This window comes from Epargyreus clarus, unplaced genomic scaffold (assembly GCF_041222505.1).
Source record: "Epargyreus clarus isolate Ecla_fem2 unplaced genomic scaffold, WU_Ecla_fem_2.2 ptg000009l, whole genome shotgun sequence".
In the NCBI taxonomy this organism is placed as follows: domain Eukaryota; kingdom Metazoa; phylum Arthropoda; class Insecta; order Lepidoptera; family Hesperiidae; genus Epargyreus; species Epargyreus clarus.
The window spans coordinates 2,265,712-2,285,267 of record NW_027332217.1 but is presented as its reverse complement, the minus strand read 5'-3'; the positions used below and the strand labels follow the sequence as shown (position 1 = coordinate 2,285,267).

Here is a 19,556-nt window from a genome sequence, read left to right as displayed (position 1 = left end):
TAGTAGTTGCGTGCGCGTGCGTCACTCTTTGATTGATCGTTCTGAGATCGATATCGCGATGACCTTTTTGTAAATGTGGTTACTTGAAGTTTGGTCTGAATACATTTATCCCGCATATGGTCCCATGTCTTTATAAAGAGCTATAAATGTTTATGGAGTGTATGTACATAAAAAGTTAATCATACAATATTTGTACTACATGTCGCGCCTCGACCAAATTAAAGTTGGTTGTAAAACAATGTTTTATTGGAATAGCATAATGGAATATACACATCCAATAGATACACAAAAATATTTCTCATTCTCATGCCTGTACTTAAATTAAATCATTGAAGTATGTACCTAAGTATGGAGGATTATACGTGAAAAATACTGATATAAGCCAATCCTTAAATATCTAGGGTTATTGCGAATTACTCAAAAATCTGTACGGAATGTTCCTTAACTACTTAAGTAAGTACAAAATACTTGCTTCGTCAATTATCATTTTTGCGGCGAAAGCCGTTGTCACTCTCACAGACAACCTGTCAACGCCTAATAGTTTACGAAATATTTACCACAGATAAAACATCACTAAGAAATGTTATGCAGTTCTACACGACTTTTATGCAAACATAATAATAATATAAATATTTAGTGTTACCATTAAATAAACATACAGGTAATTTATATCACACAATTTAATTCAGTTTGAACATATTATGCAATATTGCGAATGTTTAAGCAAATGATGATGCAAAATTGCATATTATGCAAGATGCATTTCTATGTTCGTGTTTTAGATAATAATTTTATTGCATAAATTAGTAAAGATTACTCACTCCTAACAAGAAAATGTAACCAGTTTTGATAATTGAAAGTATCACTGTCATCCATTTACGTGTTTAAGAAATATTAAAAAAATGTAGTTTTTAGATCATTTACGAATAAAATTATATTTCTCCGCACTTTTTCTTCGATGTGTTTTGCATTACTTAACTGCGCATGTCGACATTGTTCCGCGTACAATGCCGACATACAACCATTAAATACATACATGACAACCATTAAATGGCTGACAGAATTGTCAGCCGTTTAAGCCATTTAATGGATTGCTTCAATTACAAGGCAGTGAGATATCTATACTTATCTATATTGTATGTATATTAATATATATGTATGTATGTATATGTTTGTTGTATATTATTAGACTGCCAGTCAAAATATTTATTATTCTTGAAACATAATCTGTGCAAATGCAGTTATCTTAGTAAACCAAATATTTTCCTTAAACTTTTAATATCTTAAGCCCGTGTGAAAGCCTCACACATGTTATCCCAACAATAAAACTTTATTATTAATTGTACGGGTTTTATTAATAGGATATTTTATATTGCAAAATAAACTTTATGATTTTACACCCAAGGGACCTAATGCCATAGAAGCGAGCTTCACTCATGGTAGTACTCGGTCGAAAGGTTATGAGAAAGGTGGCCGTTTACGTAATTGTTTTGGGTATGGTCCATGTCACTAAGATGAAGCGGAATTGATTGAGGTAGTGTTTTAAAAATCAGTAATAAGTTTTTTTTATCTACAAGTAAAAATACAAAAAAATATTTTTTGTCCTTGTTGACTTCAAAATAAAAAGAAACCTTTTGTAAAACTACTCTGTTATTTTTTAAAGTAGAGGAGCTCAAAAACATTCTGATGTAAATCACTTTTGGTCACTTTTTTCTAAATATGGGGTTTATATAAAACAGAGTTACTACTTAAATTTTACCACTAATGCATTGCTTTTCACTATTCCTGAGATTGAGATAGAATATCTTAAATATGAATAATTACGGGTCTGCTCTACCACATTTTTTTTTTATAATATAGGTAGTAGCAGACGAGCATGCAGTCCACCTGATGGTAAGTGGCTACTGCCGCCCATGGACATCTGTAATCAACCCCAGATAGGATTAGATACCTACCTACCTACCTGAGGTCGGCCACAGATGCGCCGCTACCCATGAGGACTAAGCTGGAACGCCTCGGAAAAGTCTGTCTCCCTTACCACACCTTTCAAAACGGAACACAGCAGCGCCTAACACTGCTGTTATTAGGTAGAAATAGGAGTGGCGATGGTGCTGCCGGAGTCGAACCTCAAAGGGTTCTACCACCTTCAAATCCAACCATACTTAAATTTTAAGCCATTTACCGTTAAATAAGCTATTTATTCGTTTTTCGTAATTTTCGTATACGTTACGGCTTATCACTTGGACCATACGCCGGCGCTATCAAGACGTTAAAATATCTCATACTATCACGTCCGCTTATATCAGCTTACTAATACCGAGATTTCTCCTTTTGGCATCCACTGACTAAACATCTTGTATTGTCCTCGTACATACATCACTTATGACAACGTGACTTTCTGTTTCTTTGTTTGAATAGTTTTTGCGCATGTTTTGCGTATATTACGTCAATTATCTCGAAATATCTTTTGATATTTGTTTATAAGCTTTAGAGATTACTTCCTTATCACTATGAAAGAGTTATGAACAAGAATTTCGTTGCATAGCTGTCGATATATTTCTCCGTGTTGGAGAGGGTCTCAGGTTTTTAAAGGTAGAACTTTCTTTGGTTCGTGTGGTTGGTTTTGTAGGGTGGTGGCACCACCGCCACATCTATTTCCGTCTAAAAAGTTCCGTTAAAAGCTGCTGTGTTCTGATGACACACCTTAAGTAAGGGAGAGACAATAACACGAAACGTTCCAACTCATTCCTCAGGAGTAGCGACGCATCTATGGCTAACCTCGGTTTGGAGTCCTATGTTATCTGGGATTCATTACAGATGTCACTTACCGTCAAGTGAACTGAATGCTCATTTGTTATTTCTATATAATAAAAAAAATGTGCGGTCGAAAACCAACGTCAAAATTTTACAACCATAAATTTATTTTAAAATCACAGACAAACTTTGATTTATTTGCATAGACACTTGTTCGTACAATGTTTATTGTGGAGAAATCTATGGCTTTCACCATTATTGTTTTAAATTTAACTGCCACGGTGGTGACCGATCCGTTCTGTTGAACTCCGCTTTCGATCAAATTGTCTGTACGTAAAAATGGAAATCGATAAATGGGAATTGATTTGCGAAATAAAAAGAATTAAGTTGATTTAAGTACTTATACTTTTTCAATGTGACAAAAAGTTAATTCAATTATTATTATCCTTGCACAGTAACTTCAGAAGGTTAGATATCGTAGCTAAAGTTTTTTATTATCTACAAACAATAGGTACATAAGGCATTCCAAGTTAGAAGAGCAGTAACATATCTTAGAATTTTGGGGTCGGCCACAGAAACGTTACCTGAGGACTAAGCTGGAACGCCTTGTAAAATACGTATTATTAATAATCAATCTATCCATTTCTTACATACCAAAGATTGATATTTCCGCGTTCTAGAAATTTTCAAATTTAGGATTTCCCCCTTCACGAAACCAAATCACGAAATAGGTGTGAAGATGGTGCCTCCGGAGTAGAACCACGACAAATTATACCATATTAAGTACTACCCTATTATGGTGTACAATCTAAACTCTATAAGTATCTAATGCAAAATAGGTAATAGAAAACAAAAGTAAAGATTAAAAATTCCCACAACTCCGTAATCTTAAAAATGCTTACCGCTCGCAAAACCAACAAACCGTAAAATAGAATTATTTTTACATCGCAAACAAACCAATTTGCGTTTGCCTCGCAACATTGCTTTAACATTTTCATCTTTATACCTTTAATATTCAATAACAAATGCTTTGTGGAGATATAAATAGAGTTGGTTTTGTATTATTAAAATTTAAGGAATTATATAAGAAAACTGTCGTCGGCTCGTCGGTGATGAGAACAAACTTTCTTCGCGTTTTGATTGAAATTAGGGTTGCCAACCTTGAGGTATTTTTTTTATATTACTCAGATTTATGAATGCAAAAATCGGGGTGGATAATTGCAGGACCAAGTCAGTGTATAGATAGAAAGATAGATATAAGATATACATATATATATATACATAGATATATCTATATATGATCTCATTTATTCCACGAATAAAACTTGAGCATTAACTGTGAAGCAATAACACGCAAATATGCAGTTTTTTTTTTCGTACAACAGCAACGTCAACTTAACGTGCACTTTTCAGCGTGAACTGCTTTTTATAACATTAGAGCATGCAGTCCGTCTGATACTGAATGGTATAGTCCGCGTAAAACTGCTAGTCCGCTCTGAATATAGAAATGAATCGCGTCGCCATAGCAAATTGTATGACTACACCTGCTCGCAAGAACTTCAGAGCGGACTAGCAGATTGATTCGGACTATACTAGTGCCCATCACAAGGACATTTGTAACCAATTTCATATAGAACAGGATCTGTCTGAATCGGATCGCAGATGCATTGTCACTTTTGAGGACTACGTGAGTTATCTCTAAAAACGAAATTCTTTACGCCTCGTGGAATAGGTGACAATACGCACTTGGCCAGTGTGGTGGACTATGTCCTAAACCTTCTCATTCTGAGAGGAGACCCGTGCCCAGCAGTGGGACAGTAATGGGTTCATGATGATGATAGGTGACAAACCTAGCTGTTTATAACGTACACACGGTTGGCAACCCTACTTAAAGTAAATAAATTCATCAAATTGTGTAACAAATGGAGATTTTACGTCGTAAATTACAGGTGTGGTTCATTATTCTCTGACGTAATTTTCATATTAATTATTTGATTTATCCTTCTGCAAGAAAATAATCGTATAGAATATTTAATTGAGTTTGCCGACCGACCTAATTAATCCAATTTGGAAATCTATATTACATACCTTATTTTAGAAAGATTGGTAATAATAAAACCCGTCACAGAACTCTTCCTGAATCATGAAATAATGTTATTCCAAAAATGACTAGGATTCTTGTACATAATTCAAAACGACGAAAACACGATAAACGGATTACAGCACGCGGCAAGCTCGTCAAAAATAAAAATAAAATATATAAGTACTTGTAGCTACAAATACATTTAAGGTATTTCCTTGATTCTCTCTATTCTCTTTTACAAGCATACGGAAGGGCAGATCCATTCAATGTACTTTTCAAAGCTACGGCTCTTTTATAGGAAAACGTAGTAACTACCTATACATACTCGTAGTTAATTGTGTTAAGAGTCTTATTTATATGAGGGGAGATCGTAAAAAGAGGTACTTTACAAAAGTTTTGTTATTCAATCGTAAAAGCACCCTTCATTATAGTTAGTTTATTGTCTAGGTTCAAATAGAGTAGCATACGGATAATATAAACAACGTTCTAACAACTTCTGTGTCCGACCTGATTTGAAGGTACATTATAATAATGTAAGGCGTTCCAATTTAGTGCAGTTGTAGTTAGTTAGACTAGGCATGTGATCAATTTCAGTTAGAACTCCGTCGTCATTAGTCTTAATACAAGTTTCCACGGGTAATAAGTGAAGTAACCACTTCGACAAACATCCAACCAAGTGGTCAATGGTCATTTTCATTACAAAAATTATATACTCCAACATCGCCATACATTAAACTGTTCAAATGATCGCAGATATAAAATAATTGACTCTACACTATATTTATCTGCATTTTGATTGATATTTTTGGACACAGTTTCAGACGCAAATTTACTAAATGCAATTTATCATTTGTTTTATAATAACTATTAATTGGCATCTTCAATTAGCTACTAGATTATAATCGGCCGTAATAAAATGATTGCAGTCTTCAATAAAATGTTTCGGATTCGTGAGAAAGTATTCAAAACCTGTTTCGATTCTTCGGTAGTCGTCCATCTCTTTCTTTCAAATGTATTTGAATGCTAAGATACTATCTCTTTTTCATGAGAACCGTCGCAAATTCTTGTGTTAATAGTTCTTGAATTATTAAGAAACGTATGTTTCTAAGTTTACGGTTTTTTTAATACACAGATTATAAGTGATCCCACAGATTAATAACATATGTTACTTTCTACAGCAGTTAACTCTTTTTACGTAGCAATTATGTTAAGAATAGTTGGTGTCGAAATGACGTTAATTGTAGACCAAAATTCATATTAATTTAATACGAACTTCTACTTATGACTGTACTATGGAACTCACATGTTCGTACATTTTTTTAAGTATAAGTATTTAATAAAAGTAAGAGATCTGTTGAAAATAAATAACCTCACGTCTACTTCCAATAAAGGAATAAGTATATCAAAATATTATTAAATCTTCTCTTCATCATCATCATTAACCCTTTACTGTCCCACTGCTGGGCACGGGTCTCCTCTCAGAATGAGAAGGATTAGGCCATAGTCCACCGCGCTGGCCAAGTGCGAATTGGGAGACCTCACATACCTTTTAATTTTTTTTTTTTAAGAATTCTCAGGTATGCAGGTTTCCTCACGATGTTTTGCTTCACCGTTTAAGCAAGTGATAATTAACTTCTAAAATGCACATAACTTTTAAAAAAATGGGAGGTGCGTGCCTGGGATTTGAACCTCGGACCTCTCAATCAAGAGGCCGCGTTCCTTAACCACTAGGCTATCTCTGCTTACTTCTTTTGGATGCAGTTAAAACGATTTCGATAAAAAATTCACTCGAAAAATTGAGTAGTTTATCAAAGACTCACATAAATATTTTATCGGGAAAGAATTGAAGGCAAGGAATGGGTAAGAAAAAAATGTTATTTGTCGTAAGTAATATAAAAAACTGTAATATTTTATTATTCGAAATTTACGCTGAATTTTCCAGAGAGACCTAGGTACATAAAATAACTTAAGAACTAGTTCAATCATAATAGCTTGGCATAAGCCTACATCTATTAGCCTAGCCCTTAATTTATACCAAAGCAATTGAACGGAGTATAAATTATTTATTAATATCCAATCACCAGGGCCACAGGTTTTCCTTGCAAGGTTCTAGGATATGGAGCATTATGCAACTATGAGTGAATGTGGATTGTGAGTGGTGGGTAACCTTTACATTGATTACCGAGAACGACAGCCATTTTGCTGTTTGTTTTAATTTGTTACCATTAGATCGTATATATAGATAAATTCTTATGGCTTATAGTATATGGCTAAGGAAATCATTTGTAGCTGGATTTTTTTGGAATTATGCGCATATTTGACAACCGGTGGAAAGCGAGCACGCGAGCAGTCACCATAGACATTTGACGGGGGGAAGGTTTCATGTTCGATCACGGGCCAGGCACATATCTAAATAATTAATTTAGATTACTTTTCTGGGTCGGGTGTGTATATCAATTATCTTATTAACGTTGTAACAGGCATAGCTTTTAACCAGTTTTCCTGACACAGAGGAATTTCTGGAGTCTAGAGTACGATTCTTTACGTTATTTGTTTGAAAGCTTTATTTTGTTATCACGTAGTTGCAGTAGAAAAATACGTCTACGCTTAGTAAAATATTCGTTTTTGGTCGGCTTCCACCCTTTTTTTTAAATGGCGGCTGAGGGCATGAGTTGCTACACCAAAAAAATTTAAGAAACAAAATTTTTATCCCCTGACTTTTGCTACCTCAATATAACGTTTCAATTGACTATAGATCAAGAGTTAACTATAAATAGTTCACATTCTAAAATGAATACCATTGCAATTATATTAATCTATCATTACATCATCAATACTTCAGTTCCACTTAAGAGATAGATAACCAATACACAATGTATTAGTGCATCGCTTTATAAGCGTATCAATGATGATTGTATCACTCGATTATCAATAATTGAGAACGGAGCGATGGTGGAATGTTGATGATGTATTGTGGGCTGTTTGCAAATTAAGACCAGTTCAATTGATGACGCAAGCTTTGTAACTAACTGGAGTTGGATCTAGATGAGAAATATGTTATAGGTATGTAGAATAGTGATCGACTAATGGTTGAAATTCGGCTTCTCAATCGAGGGATTCCAGGTGCGAATCCCTGGCTACCTGTGATTTATCTATATTAGGGTTATTAGAAATCAATAGGAAACCATCGTGAGCCTATATGTCTGAGAGATAAATTATCAATTCTAAATCAAACAATAGAACCAAGAAAAGTTCTACCAACTCGAAAGGCAATTTGATAGCCATGAGTAATGAATGGATAATGATTAATGATAGAGATTGAAAGCTTTACAAAAGCTTTATTATTAATATTACACTATGTATTATCTCAATAATAAAATTCTTGCCAAGACTCTTGCTTTCTTACAGTGCTTTAAGTTGACTCTGATATTTATGCACATTTCTTCATTAGTCAATGTTACCAATCATTACTTCAACACGTTCAAAGAAGAAATGTTCTGTAATTTGTCATATAAATCACAACTAAAGCGGTATGTTGGCCAATGTAGCTATTGTGCCAAATGATGGCCAAGGCATTGTGCCAAATGATGGCCAAATAGCTGCCCTGACCGCAACTTGTCGATGCGGTTTGGATGCGTGCTCTACTGGCACCATTTGATGAATACTGGACCAACGTTTCATCTCAAGTCAAGAAAAAGTAGCAATGTAGTTACATACATTGCTAATATATCTTGACTTGAGGTAATCTTAAGATTACGATGATTATAGAATAGAAAGAGCGCAAATGTAACTTGCCTATTTCTGCCTCATAATCGCTGTACTAAGGTTTCTCATTTATGTAGTTTGTAAATGTAGTTTATCGTAGAGACTCTCATACGAGGCATTTTAACTTAATCCTGAGGATTACCAACACATCTATGGCAGATTGCAAATAGGTTCTTATCGACGGATTCTCATTACTATTCAAAGTTGATGATTATATTTTTACATAGAGTACCAAGTAACTACTGTTGTAAATATTTGCTGCATATTTTTATTGCATTATTGCATGAATATCTGCAACCAATCTTCTTGATGGGAAAGTCACATCTAAAGTTAATACTTCAAACTCAAGTGTACCGAAATTCAATACTAATACAATTTTTGGTTTCATAAAAGTTGAAGTCACTGGCAATAAGCCAGGTCGAAACTTATTGAATTACAGCTCAATATGGGATGATCATCCATTAAATATAATTACGAAGGTCTAATCAATTTGCCTCAAAGATTCCTACCATATTAAGGCTGAGGTTAATGGGTACCATGGCCAACATGGGAACCCTAGGACGAATGAAGATCGCTATTGCATACTGATTAAGAACGATTATGGGATGATATTCGTTTGGATTATAGAACTGATTAACATTACATCATTTATTAATAAGGAACTATTTTCTTTTTATGTTTTAGAAACAGCTAACTCAGACGTAGTAATCTCTGCAAGTTGTCTTGGATTGAGTCTATAAAGAGTTTTCATTTCATTAAAAATAATAAGGGCCAGTAACATGGGCGGACGTTATTACTAAAGAAATTTATCGTAGACCAATTATATTCTTATTGATGGGACAAGTTTCAGATGAGTTTCAATGCGGATTGGTACATTTCAAATCACAAAGATATTCTTAGGAATAATGAAAAATTCTTAGGAAGGTAACCCCGGATTTCCTGAGTAGAATACTTGTGTCAATAGAGCATTAGTAAATATGCAAAGCATGTGTTACACGTTGTTACACATAATAATGCAGAGTCCTAAAGAACAGCAAAATGTACTTTTACAATTTAATGAAGTTTTCTGTAAATTTTCGTTTAAAATAGATGTGTAAGGGTTAAACCTTGTCTAAGAAAACCAGTATGATGCTCAGATGATGTTAAAATATCATTACTGCGTATATATGAACAGTTTCAAATAAGGCCAGATGTCCACCAGAAGTCTATAACACGTGAGCAACTATCCCGTAAGTCCTAAATACGCCTCATTATAATGTCTGTCTATATTACTACACCAATTACACCAAACCATAGCAACTCTTACATCAGACGAACCGCAGCAGCTTTACTACTGTAAATCTTTCTTAATCTAGTCAATCTACCTACCTTGCCCATAAAACTGACATAGATGATAGCTGATACAGTCAGACCATTATAACAAGCTCGGTATATCGTTGCACTTGTTGAACATTTCCTATATTTTACTGCAAATTTCAATGCTGTTATGATCTGTGCATGTGAGTTACCCGTGGCCGCGATATGGACGCTCAACTCAGTGCTTCTGCGCGCGCAACCGAAGCGCGACGTCTTGCCCGCTTGCCGCCATTTTTAAAAAGTAAAAACGTATTTATTTCTGTTAAAACTGCGTTCAGAAATAAGTAACTTCCGCATACTTGTGACAGATTCCAAAAAAGTTATAATAGACAGTTTTAGTTATTATTGTGACTTTAATAAGGAAATTGTGGATTTTTGTGTTTTTGTGGTCAGGTGACAAAGTTTTGATTGTTTACTTACTTGGATTTGTGTTTTACAGGTATGTAGATACAGTTGCGAAAGTTTTAATAAGATAGTATAAGTTGTACAGCTAGTCGGATTCTAGGTTATTACGAAACATCTTAAACCACCGTTATGTTTGGCGAATCAGCATCTACAACGGTAGACGAGATCTTTGAATTTAGATTGTACGTTTATAAATGTTAAAATATTCGTCCACAAACCATTCCATTCTGTTATTTAACTGACGTGATTGCAAGGTCGTTTGTACTATATCCGGTCAAATCGGATACGCGTACCTTAATAGGCAATTCCGGTGGAATAAATAAGTAGGATTATATAAGGAAAAAATGTCAGAAGCATGTATTTTATTCTAACAAAAAACATACCTCTTATTTGTAAAAAATATACTCTCTTCATTGATAAGATCAAAAATATTAACAAAACCACGTAATTATTAGATGAAAAAACACACATAAGCAATATGCCAGAGTTCATCCCATGGACAATTTCAAATGAAACTTTGTGCTACTCTCCAGTAAAGGAGACTCATCTGACCGACTGATCATTCATCTTCGACCGATTTAGATAAAATTAAAAAAATGAGCAGATTCAAATAAGTTCTCCATAATATATTCGAAACCGTGAGCAACACCTTGTATTTCTACTTGTGTAGTATAATTCGAAGGTGGTAGAACCCTTTGTGGTTCGTCTACGGCGGCACCACCGTCACACCTATTTCTACCTAATAACAGCAGTGTTAGGCGCCGCTGTGTTCCGTTTTGAAGGGTGTGGTAAGGGAGATAGACTTTTCCGAGGTGTTCCACCTTAGTCCTCAGGGGTAGCGGCGCATCTGCGGCCGGCCTCAGGTAGGAATATTTAATCCTATCTCAGGTTGATTACAGATGTCTATGGGCGGTAGTAGCTACTTACCATCAGGTGGACTGCATGCTCGTCTGCTACTCCTTTATAAAAAAAAAGAAATACAATATTGTTTGTATGAACTTCGACGTAACCATGAAAATGTAAAGACATTTACTTTTAAGAAAATTGTTGGATTTTTAAAAACATTCTCTGAGTACTGTCTGTTTGTATGAGTATGGCTTTGCCATGAGCCAATATTTAGGCCTGTTAATTTTCTTGAATATTAACATTATTATCACAAGCACTCTACCATAACTATTACGTTAAGTACAAAGCCGGTGCGAATTAGCGTTATCAACGAATTACAAGAGTTATTGTGTAACTTTTCCTCGTCTTGGGTGTAGTCACGACCGCTTTGTTTGTGTGTTTACTTATTTACGTAAATAGAAGTGTTGTTACTTTACGACACCAAACAGTACATATCTGTATTTTAATTCTAAGTATCATCATGTGATTTACTGTCAGGCAGTTTATAGTTTTCTCGGCGCATGAAATACTGCATAGGGTTTTTGAAAATTCAGGTCTGAATTAATGACACTGTAAAATTTAAAAGGGCTGAATAAGAGTACAAAAGCTTATATATAAGATGACGTTTTTTTAATATTACATCTAAACTGTAATACTAAAATATTGGTTTCATTTAGTTTACAAAAACTAAAGTAAACAGCTTGATCCTCTTGTGATTGAGATTGAGATTGGGAGGGATTGTGATACATATGAGAGGTCAAATAATGATATAGGTATTACATCTATAAGGTCAAAAAAATGGTCATTTCCCTTATTATTCGATATTCCATTCCATTACATTCCATTTTTTTAGTATTTGGCAAATAAAGACAAGCATATGCGTTACTAATTTAAAATCACAGATTAATATTTAAAATTAGTTAAATATATTTATTTTTACTTAGTAGGTAACAAGTGTAGCAACATTATTTGTGGAATAATTAGAACACTTATGTAAACAGTATGCTATGAACAAATATTGGATTACACCAGCCATGTACACTAATTACAATTATTGTGTTAAGCTATTTATATTTCTGACAGATAAAAACATAAGGGATAAATAATCTTTTTATTTCTTTGTTTCTATTTCTAAGGACAAGTATCCTCTCTAATGGAAAAGATATACGGCTAAAATTTACCGTAGTGACCAAAATCGAATTAGTAGATTTCAACAATTTTAGAGGTGATCTTTTGAAGACGTAACATTTTCTCCTGTGATTTCCTGCGTAGATCCGATTCAGGTTTATTAAGCGATTGATAAAGATGTTGATAAAATAGGAGTGGAAAATGAATATGAAGTAGATTCCATGGTAGCACCTGGTAGTAAGTGGTTACTACCATCCATTTATTTCTATAAGCAATCCCAGATATCATTGGATACGCTGAGAGTTGAGACTTATGATAAGCTAAATTGATAGATACGTTGGTAGGTACTAAATTAAAAGACTCGTGTATATTGTATATATAACATAAGACTCTTTTTTTATTATATAGGAGTAACAGTCGAGCATGCAGTCCATCTGATGGTAAGTGGCTACTGCCGCCCATGGACATCTGTAATCAACCCCAGATAGGATTAGATATTCCTACCTGAAGCCGGCCACGGTTGCGCCGCTACCCCTGAGGACTAAGGTGGAACACTTCGGAAAAGTATGTCTCCCTTACCACATCCTTCAAACCGGACCACAGCAGCGCCTTACACTTCTGTTATTAGGTAGAAATAGGTGTGGCGGTGGTGCCGCCGGAGTCGAACCACAATGGGTTCTACCACCTTCAAAACTGGTTGAAATAAAAAAATACAGACATACCAAAAGAACTTCGTAATGATTGCTGTTCAGCATCAACGACGTATGGATTCGCACGAGTTCCATGAGAAGTTTCTTGTAGACTAAGTGATAACGCCTCCTCGAAATCTTTCTTATCTTATACCACTTTGCATGCAAATTATATTTTAACAAATTGTCAGACTAGTGCAAAATCATATGTTCACTATGAATAAATAATTTAAATTGAAACTTTGTATTTACTATGCATCTGTTACTAGGTCATGTTTCGACACTCGTAAAATAAATGCAGTTATAAAATAATAAAAACATAAACTGAGTTTCTTACACTGACATTGAAAGTTGGTAGAACCAGCCACTGACACATGTATTTTTAGCATGAAGTAGTTCTTGCATTGTTGTGGAAAGGTGTGGGTGTATAAAGCAGTGATAGCCTAGTGGTTAAGAAACTCGGCCTCTCATTTGAGTACGAGGTTCAAACCAAAGTCACGCACGCACCTGTGATTTTTCATAGTTGCGTATTAGAAATTAATTATCACTTACTTAAACGGTATAGGAGGACATCGTGAGGAAACCTGCACGTCTGAGAGTCCTTTAAAAAGTTCTCAAAGGTGTGTGAAGTTGACCAATTCGCACTTAGCCAACGCGGTGGAATGTGGTCTAAGCCCCTTGCACTTTTAGAGGAGACACGTGCCCAGTGGGGAAATGGGTTGCAGAGGTATGGGTGCCGACTGACTTTTGAATCAACCAAAGAGTCGCACGTCCCAACGCATCTGAAGCTCGGCTCAGTTAGGACAAATATTCTACATGGAATTTGTTATAGATGTCCACGGATGTACCTTATTACAGCTGGACTGCATGCTTATTCGCTACTGTCTAACTAATAATACAATAATGTTGTAATTGTGTGACTAGATAAAACAAATAACGCTTATATAATCTGACTAGCGTGTTACATGCGCGACCTAGATGAAGACCGCCGACGCTGCAGCGCGTGTTAACTCCACGCGCGCCCTCAATTTAGATGTAGCTGACGCGACATCAGCATTTAATAATTTTCATTTGAATTATAATTAGAATTATTTGTCATTATATAGCTGGATCTCACATCGACCACTATAATCTTAAATTGTAATTTAATTAGTTTAATAAATTAGTTTAAAGTAACTTTGGTTTTTTTTGAGTCCTCCGGCTGTCGTTAACGTAATTGGCGCAGTCGGTAGGATACTTCGAAGCAGTGGTTAGGCTCTAGAAGACCAAGAAATCGGACAGAAGAGGACCAGCTGCGTACACTATCAAGTGTTTCGTCGAGGTATCCCGAACATCGTACGTTCAGCCGAGGCCGCACTCAGAAATCAGCGCCGAAAAAGACCAGAGAAGACACATGTAAGTGCTTTGAATTGCATTTTCTTTTCGTGTTGTCTATCCCTTCCCACCATTTTCCATCTAAGAAAACTCGGGGAAGAATCTGTCTCTTCAAGACAGATTCATAGAAATAGTGCTTTAGATTATAATAGAAATTTGGATACATTAGATTCGGATTCTAATAATTCAGATTCATTAAACTGTAGCGTAGATTTAAATTGTTCTAGCTTATATTTAGATAGTACGATAATTAATTTAAATATGGACCCAGATACGATTTTTAAGGCTTTACGCTCAGTCCCAGATTTTGACGGCAATCCTAATATTCTCACACGATTTATAAGATTTTGTGACCAATTAGTACTACAATATATTAAAAATGATCCAGGCTACGAGTTGACGAATTTATGTTTAATAAATGGCATCTTAAATAAAATTACGGGCGCCGCAGCTCGTACAATTAATTCCAACGGCATTCCCGATAGTTGGCTAGGTATTAGAGAGGCCTTAATTAATAACTTTGCCGACCAGAGGGATGAAACTGCCCTCTACAATGATCTATCTCTAGCGACTCAAGGTAACGACACCCCTCAAGAGTTTTATGACAGATGCCAGACCCTTTTTAGTACAATTATGACATACGTTTCTTTGCATGAGTCTGTGGCTACAACCATTGAGGCCAAGCGAAACCTTTATCGTAAATTAACCAAGCAGGCGTATGTCAGAGGTTTGAAAGAACCTCTCGGGTCCCGTATACGGTGTATGAGACCCGAAACTATAGAGAAGGCTCTGGAATTTGTCCAAGAGGAACTTAACGTGATGTATCTTCAGAATCGCAATAGCTCTTCCTCGGACCGGCGTCCACCTATCACACCACAACCAACACCAAAAGTACCGTATTTTAACAATTATTCTGTGCCTAATTTAAATTCTCCCGGACCAAGCTGGCAGAGGCCTGCCCCCACGCCTGTTAATGCACCCCAGCATTGGCGTCCCCCTCCTCAATCTAACCAACCCCCGCAGCGTATGTTTATGCAGCCCACTCGTACGCAGCAAATGTTCAGAGCTCCCCCTCCAAACTATAATAATAGTGGATTTAGACTTCCTCCCAGGAACGCCCCTCAGGCTACAGGACCAAAACCTATGAGCGGAGTTAGTCATTTTACACCTAAGCCGTTACCCCCGCGAATCTCTGGTCACGATTGGCAAAGATTTGGCAATCCCCCTCCATCTAACTACTTTAAGACAAGAGAAATGAACTTTAATGAGAGTTATGACTACGATGACTATAATTATGATTATTATGACTATTATTATAACTATCAGACCGACTATACAGAACCTGACTATAATAATTATTATGACTACCACACTGTACCAGACTACCACTACGAAAATTACCCTCAGTACTGTGAGAGTCAGGGCTCACGTCCCATGCACTCTAAAGAACCGCCGCAACCCTCTAACAGAAAACCCGAGAAGGATTTTCCCAAGGACCACTGCGAAACCACACCAGAATAGAACTTAATTTGCAATCAAAAAAAGAATTACCATATATTCAGTTCCACAATCCACCTCTTAAATTCCTTGTAGATACCGGTGCAAACCAGTCCTTTATAAGCCCTGAAGCCGTAAATACTTTTTTCTCACACATACAAAGAAACTTTGATCCTTTTGAAGTCACTAATTCGCGTGTGACAAGTACGCATGAACATTCAATTACTATACCTAGTTTTCCGGAATTTAATAGCCAGAAAAATATTAAATTATTCATATATAAATTTCATAACTATTTCGACGGATTAATTGGCTTAGATTTGTTAGAAAATTGTAAAATAGATTTAAAACATAACCTTTTGTTAACTGAATTTGCAAGTATACCGTTATTACGTTATCAGTGTAGAAAACCTAAGCCAGAAGAAATTATTCCGGCCAACTCCTCTCGCCTAGTGACCATCCCTATTCATCACCCTAATGGCGACGTATACATCCCTGAACAGTTTTTATGCAATTGTGTTATACACGAATGCATTACGACAGTGACAGACGATACTGGTATAGTGGAGATCCGAAACCCGACAAACAATGACGTATTACTTACCTTTGACCGACCAATGACTATTGAACTCTGTAACGCAGAGTGTACCCTTAAGGAACAAGACCCAAGTCGCGTTAATGACGTACTAGCCCGACTTCGAACTGACCACCTAAACCCCGAAGAACAAGCTAACTTAAAGACCTTGTGTGCACAGTATGCCGACGTATTTTATATAGAAGGAGAACCCCTGACATTTACCAACAAAATCAAACACAATATTAGGACCCATGACGAAATCCCAGTATATACCAAAAGTTATCGCTACCCTTTCGTACACCGACAAGAAGTTAGAGACCAGATAGAAAAAATGTTACAACAAGGCATAATACGACCTTCGGACTCTGCTTGGAGCTCGCCTATTTGGGTAGTACCCAAGAAAGCGGACGCTTCCGGCAAACAAAAGTGGAGACTGGTAGTCGACTTTCGAAAACTTAACGACAAGACTATTGACGATAAATACCCCATCCCTAATATTTCAGACGTCTTAGACAAACTTGGTAGGTGTCAATATTTTACAACTTTGGACTTAGCCTCAGGTTTTTATCAGGTCGAAATGAACCCCGACGACATCCCTAAGACCGCGTTCAATGTCGAACATGGGCACTTTGAGTTCTTACGCATGCCCATGGGACTTAAAAATTCTCCATCGACGTTCCAACGAGTCATGGACAATGTACTCAGAGGACTTCAAAATGAAATATGTTTGGTTTATTTAGATGACATCATAGTTTTCAGTACTTCTCTACAAGAACACATGTTGAATCTCGAGAAGGTTTTCAGTAGACTTCGAGAATCTAATTTTAAGATTCAGATGGATAAATCTGAATTTCTAAAATTAGAAACAGCCTATCTTGGACATGTAATTACTAGAGAAGGCATCAAACCGAACCCTGATAAAATTAAGTCCATTCAAAATTACCCAATACCTAAGACAAGTAAAGAAATAAAACAATTTTTAGGACTTTTAGGCTATTATAGGAAATTTATACCGGACTTTGCACGACTGACAAAACCAATGACTAAATGCTTAAAAAAATCAAATAAAATAACTTTAGACTCAGAATACATTAACTGTTTTGAGAGATGTAAGACTTTACTGACTAACGACCCCATTCTCCAATATCCCGACTTTACAAAGGACTTTATCTTAACGACAGACGCTTCTAACGTAGCGATAGGAGCCGTACTTTCACAAGGTACTATAGGTTCAGACAAACCCATCTGCTATGCTTCTAGAACCTTAAACGATAGTGAAATGAACTACAGCACTATCGAGAAAGAACTTTTAGCCATAGTATGGGCGACTAAGTATTTCAGACCCTATTTGTTTGGACGAAAATTTAAAATTTTGACTGACCACAAACCCCTCCAATGGATAATGAACCTGAAAGAACCGAACTCTAGACTGACACGATGGCGACTTAAACTGAGCGAATACGACTACACTATCATTTACAAAAAAGGAAAATGTAACACCAACGCAGACGCCCTATCCCGAGTTCAGATTAATAACGAGGAAATAGAATCCCTCCTTAGAGAATGTGGAATCGATCTATCCACGAGACCTGAACCCCCTGGATCTTCAACAGCCACCATACACACATCCAATGAAGACCCTATTTTAGAGATCCCCATCACAGACGAACCCTTAAATAAATTCCACAGACAAATTTGCTTGACAATCGTAGGTGACATTAAACGACGGACAACAGTTACAAAACCTTTTGACACGCACACACGAACCCACATCCAAATCTCCGAGTCGACTTTAGAACAAGACGTTGTCAATGCAATTAAAGAATACGTTAACCCCAAAATAAAGACCGCCCTTAAAATCACACCACCACTAGGGATGTATTCTGTTATTCCAATCCTTCAGAGGAACTTTAGAAACTCGTCTATGAACTTAGTTTTAGCTAAAACTGAGCTAGAAGACGTAAAGGAATATCTAAGACAACAGGAGATAATAAAACACTATCACGAGGGAAAGACTAACCATCGAGGCATTAATGAATGCTATTTGTCCCTCTCCCGTCGTTATTACTGGCCTAAAATGAAGGAAGAAATAACCAAATACATAAACGAATGTACAATATGCGGACAGACTAAATATGACAGAAACCCTATCAAACCACAATTTAATATCGTACCACCCGCAACTAGACCCTTTGAGATAGTACATATGGATTTATTCACTGCACAGAATGAGAAATATTTGACCTTCGTAGATTCCTTTTCAAAATACGGACAAGCCTATCATTTACGTGACGGTACAGCCCTCAGTATCTTACAAGGATTATTGACCTACTGTACACATCACGGACTACCCCTGACTATAGTGACCGACAATGGAACCGAATTCACAAATCAACTTTTCGCCGAATTTATAAGACTTCACAAAATTAACCACCACCGAACATTGCCTAATTCACCTAATGATAATGGAATCATAGAACGATTTCATTCGACGTTATTAGAGCATTTACGTATATTACGACTTAGACAAAAGGACGAACCGACAATTAATCAGATGCCTTATGCGATATTAGCATATAATAGTTCAGTACACAGCTTTACTAAATGCAGACCCCACGACATAATAAGAGGACATTTTGACCCTAGAGACCCACTGGACATTGACATTACCGAGCACTTAATGCAACAGTATATCTTAACTCATCGTGAACAAATGAAGACTGTATACGACTTGATAAACGAGTCTACCACAGCTGACCGTAACCAATTAATGAATAACCGAAATAAGAACCGCGAACCCGAAATAGAATACTCACCTGACCAACAAGTATTTATTAAAAACCCATTAGCTAATAGACAGAAACTAGCACCACGATATACACAGGATACCGTCCTTGCCGACCTCCCTATTCACATATATACCTCAAAAAAGAAAGGACCCATCGCTAAATCCCGCCTTAAACGTGCGCCTAAGAAACCCAAATAAAATTGTTACAGGTTTCGACTGGTACTGTTAGCTCACCTGACGATGGCGCTCGAGATA

General features: G+C 36.2%; 1 protein-coding gene across 3 annotated transcripts in view; it reads left to right on the top strand.

The window, feature by feature from the left end:
- LOC140744751 (uncharacterized) overlaps positions 1 to 19,556 on the top strand; it is a 108,130-nt gene that overhangs the window by 8,834 nt on the left and 79,740 nt on the right. The window contains exon 1 of one of the 3 annotated variants that reach the window (XM_073076398.1): positions 10,148 to 10,397. The exons of the other annotated variants lie outside the window; for them this stretch is intronic. The gene's annotated coding sequence lies outside the window, so the exon portion shown is untranslated. Of the gene's footprint in view, positions 1 to 10,147; positions 10,398 to 19,556 lie in introns of those variants that run through there. 3 annotated transcript variants of the gene reach the window in all.